General features: G+C 47.9%; 1 long non-coding RNA gene across 1 annotated transcript; it reads left to right on the plus strand.

The window, feature by feature from the left end:
* The first annotated feature begins 534 nt into the window (after window positions 1-534).
* Window positions 535-5265, plus strand: LOC308477397. The gene is made up of 3 exons (XR_013986540.1): window positions 535-684; window positions 3446-3949; window positions 4520-5265. It is a non-coding gene; the product is annotated as an uncharacterized lncRNA (long non-coding RNA).
* The last annotated feature ends 5632 nt before the right edge of the window (window positions 5266-10897 follow it).

The following is a 10897-nucleotide window of genomic DNA, read 5'->3' on the forward strand; positions in this document are numbered from 1 at the left end:
TCAATGAAGATTAATGAGGATCTTCCATCGGGTCTGTCGCCAGCCAGAGCCGGCGGGGGGCGGCTCCCCGCGCCGAGGAGCGGAGGCCAGCGCGCACGTAGGGAGAAAGAAAGGGAGGGAGAAAGAAAGGAAGGAAGGAGGGAGAAAAAGGACCGGGAAGATTTTATTTCTTCTATGGAACTTGGCAGGGGGTGGGGGGGGGGCGCACAGGGAGCACCAAAAATCAGCCAACACATCAGTTAAGGACAGTGGGTTTATCTGCCGCACTTGGGTGATGTGAAGAATTTATTTGGTCAAGACTGAGAAATAATAACAGTACTCATAATAATTTCAGTAAAAGTTGTAAGCAGATTGGCATTGACATCCCGCTGTGGGGGCTGAGCATGGGCGTAGCCGGGGGGGGGTGCAAGGGTGCAAGTAATTAAATAAAAATTCTTAACTAATTGACCAATCGCGTCGCAGATAGCTCGGTTCTGCCCTCCCTAGAATAAATTCTGACACGCCCCCAACACAAATCCTGGCTACGCCCATGGGCTGAGACACAGAATTTTGCCACTTTGGGGGTGATTCCAGATGGGGGTTTAATTTGCAAATCGGTTGTTGAGATATGGCAAATGCGTAATTGGCAACAGGGGGCGTTGTGAAAAAAGAAATTTACTGGATTCATTCCTCTCCCCAGAAAAGGTAAATCAGGATTAAGTGGGTGGGGGGAAATACGGAGTGTCATGCGGACTCTGCAAAAAAAGAGAGCAAACCACCTTGCGTGTATGGGGGGTGGGGGGTGGAGAGCACCCGTCCCATAATATGCAGTCATCCGGAAGCACCCCTAGTGTGTGGTTTTGCTTTAGGCTGATTGCTGCAATAGCTGGATTTGTTTGGCTCGCAGATCAAAGTGAATGCGAAGAACGCAGATGGAAGAGGGCAAGTTCTGGCCCCAATTTACTTGCATTCATTAGCATACATGAGAAGGAGGGGCTTCCCATGCAGCTCCTCATGAATGCATGTTGGTCACTGCAGTCATAGTCATCTCGTCCAACGAATCTCAATACGAGGTCTCCCATCCAGTTTGAAACCGGACCGGACCCTGCTTAGCTTTGCGAATATGCTCGCAGTTTTATTGCTCCACAAATTGGATGACTTCAAAAGAGGAGCAGCCAAATTTATGGGTGGCGAGGCTGTCCATGGATACTTGCCACAACGGCTATTGCGTTCTCCCTCCTCTGTTGGAGGAGGTGTGCTTCTGGGAATCTCGGAGCACTGTTGCGCTTGGATCCTGCTTGCAGTCTTCCTGTAGGCACCTGGTTCATTGCTGTGAGAACAAAATGCTGGATTAGTCGGGTCTATGGCCTGATCCAACAGGTCTCTTCTTCGTATGTCCACCCTGGATGTTATATTGGCTGCAATGAATCCAGAGTTGCCTGGATTGACCAGAGACTGGCCAAGCCCCCACTCAGCTCCATTGGACTTGTGTGTAGGATTGCAGGTTGTGCATGGCAGACCCTCACTTGTTTGAGCCCTGTGTTGTGTAGCTCAAATAGCTGACAGCAGCCCGCACCCTATTGCTTTGCCCGCTTTGCATTCCTCACATTTCAGGTCAGAGTTTCAGCATAATCTCCTTCCCTGTCTGAAAAACAGGAACGATTTCCTTCCCTTTAAAAAAGCACCAGACCGCATACACACACAACCACACCTTGATGGGTGTGTGTTGTAGTGGGTGACACACCAACATCACAGACTTTGGTTCAAGCCAGTGAGTGGCCCATCTAGGCCAGCACCCTGTTCTCACAGTAGCCCACCAGGTGTCTATACAGTGGTACCTCGGGTTACAGACGCTTCAGGTTACAGACGCTTCGGGTTGCAGACTCCGCTAACCCAGAAATAGTACCTTGGGTTAAGAATTTTGCTTCAGGATGAAAACAGAAATTTCGCGCGGCGGCGCAGCAGCAGCGGGAGGCCCCATTAGCTAAAGTGGTGCTTCAGGTTAAGAACAGTTTCAGGTTAAGAATGGACCTCCAGAACAAATTAAGTACGTAACCAGAGGTACCACTGTATAATAAATAAAGTGGGTCGCAGAAGGTGGTTTCTGCACATGCTGTAGAGGGAAGTGAGGGGCAGGTGGGGCTTGTCCACCTGGGAAAGTAGCCCATCTTGGAGAAGGAAAACTCTGATCCTGAACCTCTGATCCTAAACACTACACAAATCTGGAGCGGCGTCCCTAAGACAGTTGGATGGCGCCTTATATGCCTCCTTCCGGCAACCCCTGCAGCCAAGCTGGTGCCAAACGTCTTGCTCTGCTCTCCTTTGGACCACATCAGTGAGGCTGAGAGGGGAGTCTTGTCATCTTGGCAGCCCAGGACCTTCATACACACTGCCCAGGCTTGTGCCCCAGAGAGGACACTTTGGTGCTACTAAAGCAGCAGTTTAACTTCACCCCTGGATGTGCATTGCATTGTCTCCCGAGGCAGACAGAGGCCAACAAGAAGATGTATTTTTAGGGTATTTCTTTTACATCTATTTTCTATCAAATCAAGCCTCTTCAGCTCACTCGAGAAATGTCAGCCGAGCAATGCTAGCCGTCAGCAACAGCCGAGCATGCAAACGTTAATGAATTCCACACTTGACACCACTCAGCTGGATTCCTTTACTATACCTTACAAAGCCAGGGCCGGTTCTACCATTAGGCAGCTGCCTCAGGTGGCAGGTGCTGGGGGGGGGGGTGGCAGCAGTCCCCTGAACACTTCCCCTCAGCAGAAGAAATGGGGCACTTCACCACCAATCACAGTCTGCCCCACCTGCATAGCTTGTAAATTTCAACCAGTCAGCCTCTGCCTCCATCTACTATGGTGGGGGTCCCTGTCACCTGCCCCACGCAGTCCCAATGAACATCGGTTACCACTGTTCTTCCTGAGTCCCCTAAGTGGCCTGCTCTGTCCTTCCAAACCTAGCCTACTGTCCTGCACAGCAAAGGATGCTGCCCCTTCGCTAGAGTTGGAACAAAGTACACTTGACCATCTTGCCAGAACCTGGGGACACCATCGTATTATTATTATAATTTATTAATTTATTATTGTTGTTAATATTTATACCGCCCCTTCATCTGTAGGTCTCAGGGTGCTTCACAACATAAAATTACAATATAGAAATCACAAAATGTTTAGTAAAAATAAGAACGAAAGCAAATAAATAATTCCCCCTTCCACAACGCTTTTTAAAAGATATTCCTTCTAGTAGCACCTTAAAGACCAACTAAGTTAGTTATTGGTATGAGCTTTCGTGTGCATGCACACTTCTTCAGATACACTTCTGAAGAAGTGTGCATGCACACGAAAGCTCATACCAATAACTAAGTTAGTTGGTCTTTAAGGTGCTACTAGAAGGAATATTTTTTATTTTGACTATGGCAGACCAACACGGCTACCTATCTGTAACTGGAGCTTTTTAAAAGGTGTCGGATGTCAATCAGCCAAAGGCCTGGTTAAAGGGGAACGTTTTTGCTGGGTGCCTAAAGGTGTGTAATGAAGCCACCAGGAGAGCCTCCCTGGAGAGGGCATTCCAGGAATGAGGAGCCACTGCAGAAAAGGCCCCGTTCTCATGTTGCCACCCCCCAGGCCTCTTGTGGAGGAGGCATGCAAAAAAGGGCCTCAGCAGATGATCTCAGAATCCAGGTAGGTTCCTTGAAGGATTGCGGTCCTTATCCATTGTTCTCGGCCTCAGGCCGCTTGGGCAGCCCTGTCCGTAGCAGCCTACTTTCCAGGCTGTCAGAAGGATGAATGAGGAGCACAGTTGTTGCATGCCTTTAATCCTAGCGTGGACCGCAAATTAAAGGAAAGGGGTAAAGGCAAGCCAATGTGTTGTAGATCCTTTGCGAAGCCCTTTCATTAAAAGCACACTGGGGCTGGTCTGTTCTTCCCAGCACAGAAGGCGTCACCAGACAGCGCCGACTCCACAGGTAAGTTTGCTGCTACAGTTTCTCTCTGTGTCTCTGTCTCTTTTTTCCATGGCGTAAGCGAGGAAGCCAACAAAGGTTACCTCATAAATTCCAAGCGCTGGCACAAGGCAGTCCTCCCTTCGTTGAGGGCGGCAAGTATGAAGTTAAGAGATAAAGAGGGAATTACACGATAAGGTCCTCTTAATCCCGGGCCGCTTCATGCAATTAAAATGAGCTTCACCCTCCTGTAATTGGGAGGAGGGAGGCAGCCTGCCAAACCCAGGGAGCAGAACATCCCTGGTGCAAAAGGAAGAAGGCTCCGAGATGAGAGCGAGGCAACTTATCACCCCACCAGGAAAATAATAATAATAATAATAATAATTACCGAAAGTTTTTAAAAAGCAGCCAAGGGTGCAGAAAGAACAGGGGGAGGAGGGGTAGAGATGGGGGAGCAGGAAGAGGAATGGGAATTGATGAGGTGAAAGCAGAAAGGATTGACAACGGAGGATTACTTCACTTTCCAATTTCACAGGATAAATCCCTCTTTCTTTCTTTCTTTCTTTCTTTCTTTCTTTCTTTCTTTCTTTCCAGGGAAAGACGATTCACATTCCATACTGGGTGACACAACTCACACCTTGACTACGGGGATGGTAGGAGGGTCAGCCAAGAGCTGGAGCCCTAGGCGAATGTCTGCTCAAAAAACTCCATCGCTAACATTTTAAAGGAGAGGTTGGGTGGCCATGTGTCATGGCTGCTTTAGTGGAGATTCCTGCACTTCAGGGGGTTGGACTAGATGACCCGCAGAGCCCCTCCCAACTCTACAGTTCTATGATTCTGTGATCTAACTCACAGGAAGCTCAGTTGAGGCTGGTCCATTTGGGCAAATGGGGCACTGACCGCTGCCCCCCCACATCTGCCTTCTTACATCTGCCTGGGGTGGGGGGACGACACCCCAGTTTCCCCCTCCTTCGTCTTGGTGTCATCCTTGCAAAACCCAGCAAGGAGAAGGATGGGGACTGAACCGAAATCAGTGTAGTGCTTAGAGTGTTGGACTAAGACTGACGAGGCCTGGGCAAGAGAAATGGATGAACTATGCAGAACTGGCTCAATTGACATACAAATTGCGAGATAAGGACAACTGTGACTTCAAAGAAGAATGGGAACTTTTAACAAATTGCTTGAAAAGACAACAAAATGAATTGGACCCCTTGGCAGGTTTTGAATAAACATACACAAATTTATTGATTGTTAACATAGTAGATAGATAATATAAGAATTTGTACAATTTTACAGTATGCAGAGAAAAATATGAGTTGAGAAATCAGAGAGAGGAGCTGAGGGAAGTCTCGGGGGGGGGAGGGGGAAAATAATGAATATGAGATGTTTTGATATTTTGTTATGTTGAAATTGTAAATAATTTTTAAATATTTTTTTAAAAGACTGACGAGGCCTAGGTTCCAATCCCTTCTCAGCCATGAAGCTCACTGGGTGATCTTGGGCCGGTTGTTGCCTCTCTCAGCCTAACCTAACTCACAGGATCAAAGGACCTCAAATATCTGAAGGGCTTCTGCGTGGAAGATGGAGCAAGCTTGTTTTCTCCTGCTCCAGAGGGTAGGACTCGAACCAGTGGCTTTAAGTTACAGGGAAGGAGATTCCAACTAAACACCAGGAAAAACTATGTGCCAGTAAGAGCTGTTTGGCAGTGCAACTGACTCCCACGAGAGGTTGTGGACTCTCCTTCCTTGGAGGTTTTTAAGCAGAGGTTGGATGGCCATCTGTCATGGATGCTTTAGTTGAGATCCCTGCATTGCAGAGGGTTGGACTAGATGACCCTCGGGTACCTTCCAACTCTATAAAATTCTGTGATTTGTTGTATGCCACCTTGAGCTCCTTGGAGATAAGGTTGTATATACAGTGGTACCTCTGGTTGTGAACAGGATCCGTTCCGGAGGCCCATTCACAACATGAAAAGAGTGCAACCCGCAGCGGCGCATCTGCGCATGAGCGGGTTGCAATTCGCCGCTTCTGCACATGTGCGTGATGTCATTTTGTGCATCTGCGCATGCGCGAGCGTTTCCGGTACTTCCGGGTTGCCATGGGACATAGCCTGAAAGAACGTAACATGAAGCGGACGTAACACGAGGTATGACTGTAAATGCAATAAATAAAGGCATGGTGAAGTGGGGCCTCAGCAGTGACCCCCAAGCCCTGTCCCTCTGCAAATGCCATTTGACTGGCGGTGCTAACAAAGCCCACCCACTCCCTTCCCAGCCTGTTTGCAGACATGGTTAAGTTTTAAGCAGTTATTTTAATACGATACCGGCATGCTACATTTAGTGTATGGATTATTCTGAGACAGGATGTGCATGGGAAAAAAAAATCTCTCTCTTGGTATGTGGGAGGTATGTAAATTCACAGCACAGAGGAGCCTATCCCCAAACTGGTGCCCTTCAGAATTCCACAAGTGGGGATTTGAACCCTGCCCTCCCAGGTCACAGTCCACCACGCTAACCATTGCACCACACTGTTGCTGCACATCACACGGGATTCAGATGTGGGGCAGGTGGGCCTGGCTTAGGGAAAAACAGCCAGATTTGGGACTCGTGATCTTCCAAATCATTGGTTTAAACAAATGCAACTTAAATAAAACTGGGGGAAGCCATGAATTTTACTGACTACAACTGACTTCTTACTGAATTCCTTGGATTCTTTGCCTTCTTGGAGTGATGCTTCCTGCCTTATTACTATTATGTCTGTTTTTAACTTTTTTGATATATTTTATGCACTTTTGTTGCAAACTACTTTGATTTTTTTTTAAATGAAATTGCAGTCTATAATTTTTTTTTGCAAAATAATAATAATCATGATTATTATCTTTCCTTTAACTAGGGTACAACCCCCCCCCCCCACTTTTTAACCTGTTATAAAGTGAGAGTCAATACCTGGGGAAAGGGGTTTCTGGAAGGTCTGGGTCCGGCAGAAGTCTCAATCCACCCCCCCCTTCTCCTCCTCCAACCCGCCTGCCTCTCTCTCCATCTCACCAGGCAGTGAGAACAAGTGGGGATTTACGAGTTGTGGGGAGCCGGGTGGCTTTGTGCGGGGATGTGAGGCGAGCGCTCGCCTTTATGGTTTTTAATACACTTTTTTTGATAATGAAGTTGAAATAGCCTCATAAAAGGACCCCCAAACGCAAGAGAAGCCTGCCATTTATTAGAGTCGTAATTCTTCTCCTGGCATTTAATCAATGTCCTTTTAATCTGCACTTCGTTAGTTTATTTCTGTTTAAGATTAGCGGCTGTAAAAATTACGAGGGGATTGTCTGAGGCAGCCAGGAGGGGCTGCGGCTGCTGCCATGGGGCTGGCCAGGGGCAGAGAGAGAAGACCCCTTTGACAGTCACCCTGCCTGGAACGGGCAGAGCATGGAGCAGGGGTAGAGAAGGGAATCCCTGGCACAAGTCAAGCAGTGCCCTTGCTTTGGGGCAGCAAAAGACTTAGAGGGGCATCACTGCCTTCCTTGAGAGGCACAGAGGAGGCTGGGATACCATCTAGAAACTGCGTCCCAGCATGCTGGGCTGCCTTGCAAAGGATTCTGAGACATCCCTGTTGTGCCATGCAGTACACTTGGCACCATATTGACTGATTGCATTTCACAGAATCTTAGGTTTGGAAGGGGACCCTGGTGGTCAACTAGCCCAACCCCCCGTAATGCAGGAATCTCAACTAAATCACACGATCCTCCTTTGATCCCCACAACCAGCCCGTGAGGTAGGTTAGGCCGAGAGAGGCAATGGCTGACCCAAGGTCACCCGGTGAGCTTCATGGGCCGTGTAGGGGGATTTGAACTCGGGTCTCTCCCAGGGTACTGTAACCACTATACCAAACTGCCTTGGAGCGGTCCTGCAGAAGGATTGGCTTGGAGTTGTAGGGGGCAGGAGAGATAGGAGGTTGGGAGAGCCTCTGGGTCTTCCATGCAACTGTGTTCGCTAGTGTTGCCAATTTTTTAACCTGCCCATGTAGCTGTGCTTTTAGGGATGGTCTGATTGACACAGCAATGAGCAGGTGGCTACTGTTAGCACCATATCAGCCGCTGGTGGGGCAAAAGCAAGCTGGGCCAGTGTTTTCTGAGGAGTTGGCAACTTCGTACCCAGTCCCCAGGTAATTAAGCCTGAAGATGGCCATGTGTCCTGCTTTTCAGAGGACAGTCCTCTAATTTGGAGGACTGCCATAGAATCATAGAATCTTAGAGTTGGAAGGGACCCCATCTAGTTCAACCCCCTGCAATGCAGGAATCTCATCAGTGCTGGAAAGCATCAGTGACAGATAGACACCCAACTTCTGCTTAAAATGCTCCTAGGAAGGAGAGTCCACCGTCTCCCGAGGAAATCTGTTCCACTGCTGAACAGCTCTTACTGTCAGAACATTTTTCTGAATGTTTAGTCAGAATCTCCTTTCTTGCAACTTGAAGCCATTGGTGCATGTCCCACCCTCCAGAGCGGGAGAAAACAAGCATGCTCCCTCTTCCATATGACATTCTTTAGGATATTTGAAGATGGCTATCATGTCTCCTCAGAGTCTTCTCTTTTCTAGGCTAAACATGCCCAGCTGCTTCAACTGTTCCTCATCAGGCTTGGTTTCCAGACCCTTGATCATCTTAGTTGCCTTCCTCTGCACACCTTCCAGCTTGTCAACCTCCTTCTTAAATTGTCCGTCAATAGATGAAGAAGAAGAAGAAGAAGAGGAGTTTGGATTTGATATCCCGCCTTTCACTCCCTTTAAGGAGTCTCAAAGCGGCTAACATTCTCCTTTCCCTTCCTCCCCCACAACAAACACTCTGTGAGGTGAGTGGGGCTGAGAGACTTCAAAGAAGTGTGACTGGCCCAAGGTCACCCAGCAGCTGCATGTGGAGGAGCGGAGACTCAAACCCGGTTCCCCAGATTACGAGACTACCGCTCTTAACCACTACACCACACTGGCTCTCCCAGATTCCTCAACAAGTTCGGTGGTTTCCTAAAAACTTCCCGGGTGTCCTGGTTTTTACTTTCGGAAATATGGCAATCCTAACTTACAGGAACTTCTGCTGTTAGAAGGGAGAAAGTGCTTCTGAGCATGTTTAGAGTGCTTTCCTCTCCATCCTTGGTAACCACAGCCAGCCCCCATGGCCCTGAAATTAAGAGTTCAGGGTTCCTGGTAAGAGGATGTCATGTCTAGATACCTTTGAGAGCCTCTGAAACAAAATTAGCATCCCTTCTCACCCCTGGCCTGGCCTTTCCGCCCTGGAGAGTGACTTATAGAGCCCCCGGGACTCTACGAAGGGAGAACCAAGTTTGCACTATTAATCTCTTACCTGTAAAAATAGCAATTTAAGAGGATTTCATTATTCACAGCTTCTCTGTCCGCAGGGAATACTCCAACTGTCTATCACGTTATAGCGAGCAGTTAGAAAAACGAAGGATGTTAATAGCCCAGCTTCCTCTGAGCTGCACTTCTTATCATATTCTGTTTTCAGCTCCTGCAGTTGCCAGCAAACTGGGGGTGGGGGGTGGGGGGGCAGAATCCAGAATGACTTGCTCCTCTGGCTGGAATCCTGAACACGCTTCCTTCGGAGAAAGTCGTCTTTGCACTCAATGGGTCTTTTGAGCAGACACACACAGGGCTGGCTATTAAACATGGTTTCCCTGTGATCCCAGACCCTCCAAGTGTCCCTATTTTCCGGGGATATTCCCGGATTTACAGAAGCCGTCCCAGTTTCTGATTTGATCCTGGAATGTCCTGCTATTCCTGAGGACATCCCTGTTTTCATCGGAGAAATGTTGGAGGCTATGGAGTTATGCAGCCCCTGAGTCAAGGAGATAAGTAATTATACAACCTTTATAAAATAAATAAAATAAAATAAAAAATTCCTTCCAGTGGCACCTTAGAGACCAACTAAGTTTTTTATTGGTATTAGCTTTCGTGTGCATGCACACTTCTTCAGATACACTGAAACAGAAGTCCCCAGACCCTTATATATAGTGAGAGGGTGGGGAGGGGTATTACTCAGAAGGGTGGTGGGAATGGGTGATTGGCTGATAGGTGTGGTAAACCTGTTGACGACTGTTAATGACTACAGTGGTACCTCGAGTTAAAGACGCTTCAGGTTACAGACTCTTCTAACCCAGAAATAGTACCTTGGGTTAAGAACTTTGCTTCAGGATGAGAACAGAAATCGTGCTCCAGCGGCACAGCAGCAGCAGGAGGCCCCATTAGCTAAAGTGGTGCTTCAGGTTAAGAACAGTTTCAGGTTAAGAACGGACCTCCAGAACGAATTAAGTTCTTAACCCGAGGTACCACTGTACCTACCTGTAACTATACAACAGAAGACATCTGAGGGCAGCTCTGTATATGGAAGTTTTTAAATGTTTAAAAATGGGTGTGCTTCTGGGGTACGTCTGTCATGGACCCCAACAGAGGCCCCGGTCCAGTTGCTGCTGCGATGCCGCAGAGACAGCCTGCAGAGAGGGAGCAGCGCGGGTGCAAGGTTATGTCATGACATCACGCGTGCCGCTGTGCATCCGAAGTCTGGGGCCCAAGTAGGTTCCTCTGACATGGCCTCATCCTGATTCCAGGATGAGGGTGGGTGGCCTAGCAATGTAAAGAAAATAAATTCCACTCTGGAGTACTGCTCAATATTCTTCCACTGCTTCCAAACCTTGAAGACGTTCAATACCCCCAACCTTCCTTTATTTGTGCCTTTCCGTGTCCTTTTTTTCACCATCGTTAAATTGTTTCTGAATATGGGACATGGTGTTCAAGGCATTTCTTTTTAATGTTATCACCTCTTTTTTAAAATGAAAAATAAAAATAAACCCAAAGCGTTCTTTATTAGCGCTACAAACCCAAAGTTTGGATCACTGCATTCCGTCATGCAACTTTGCAGGAAGATCCGTCCCCAAAACACAGCTATTCCCTGTTCTCTCTTGCAGCTCCTGT

Source organism: Podarcis pityusensis (genome assembly GCF_964106645.2).
Source record: "Podarcis pityusensis genome assembly, chromosome: 5".
NCBI lineage: Eukaryota > Metazoa > Chordata > Lepidosauria > Squamata > Lacertidae > Podarcis > Podarcis pityusensis.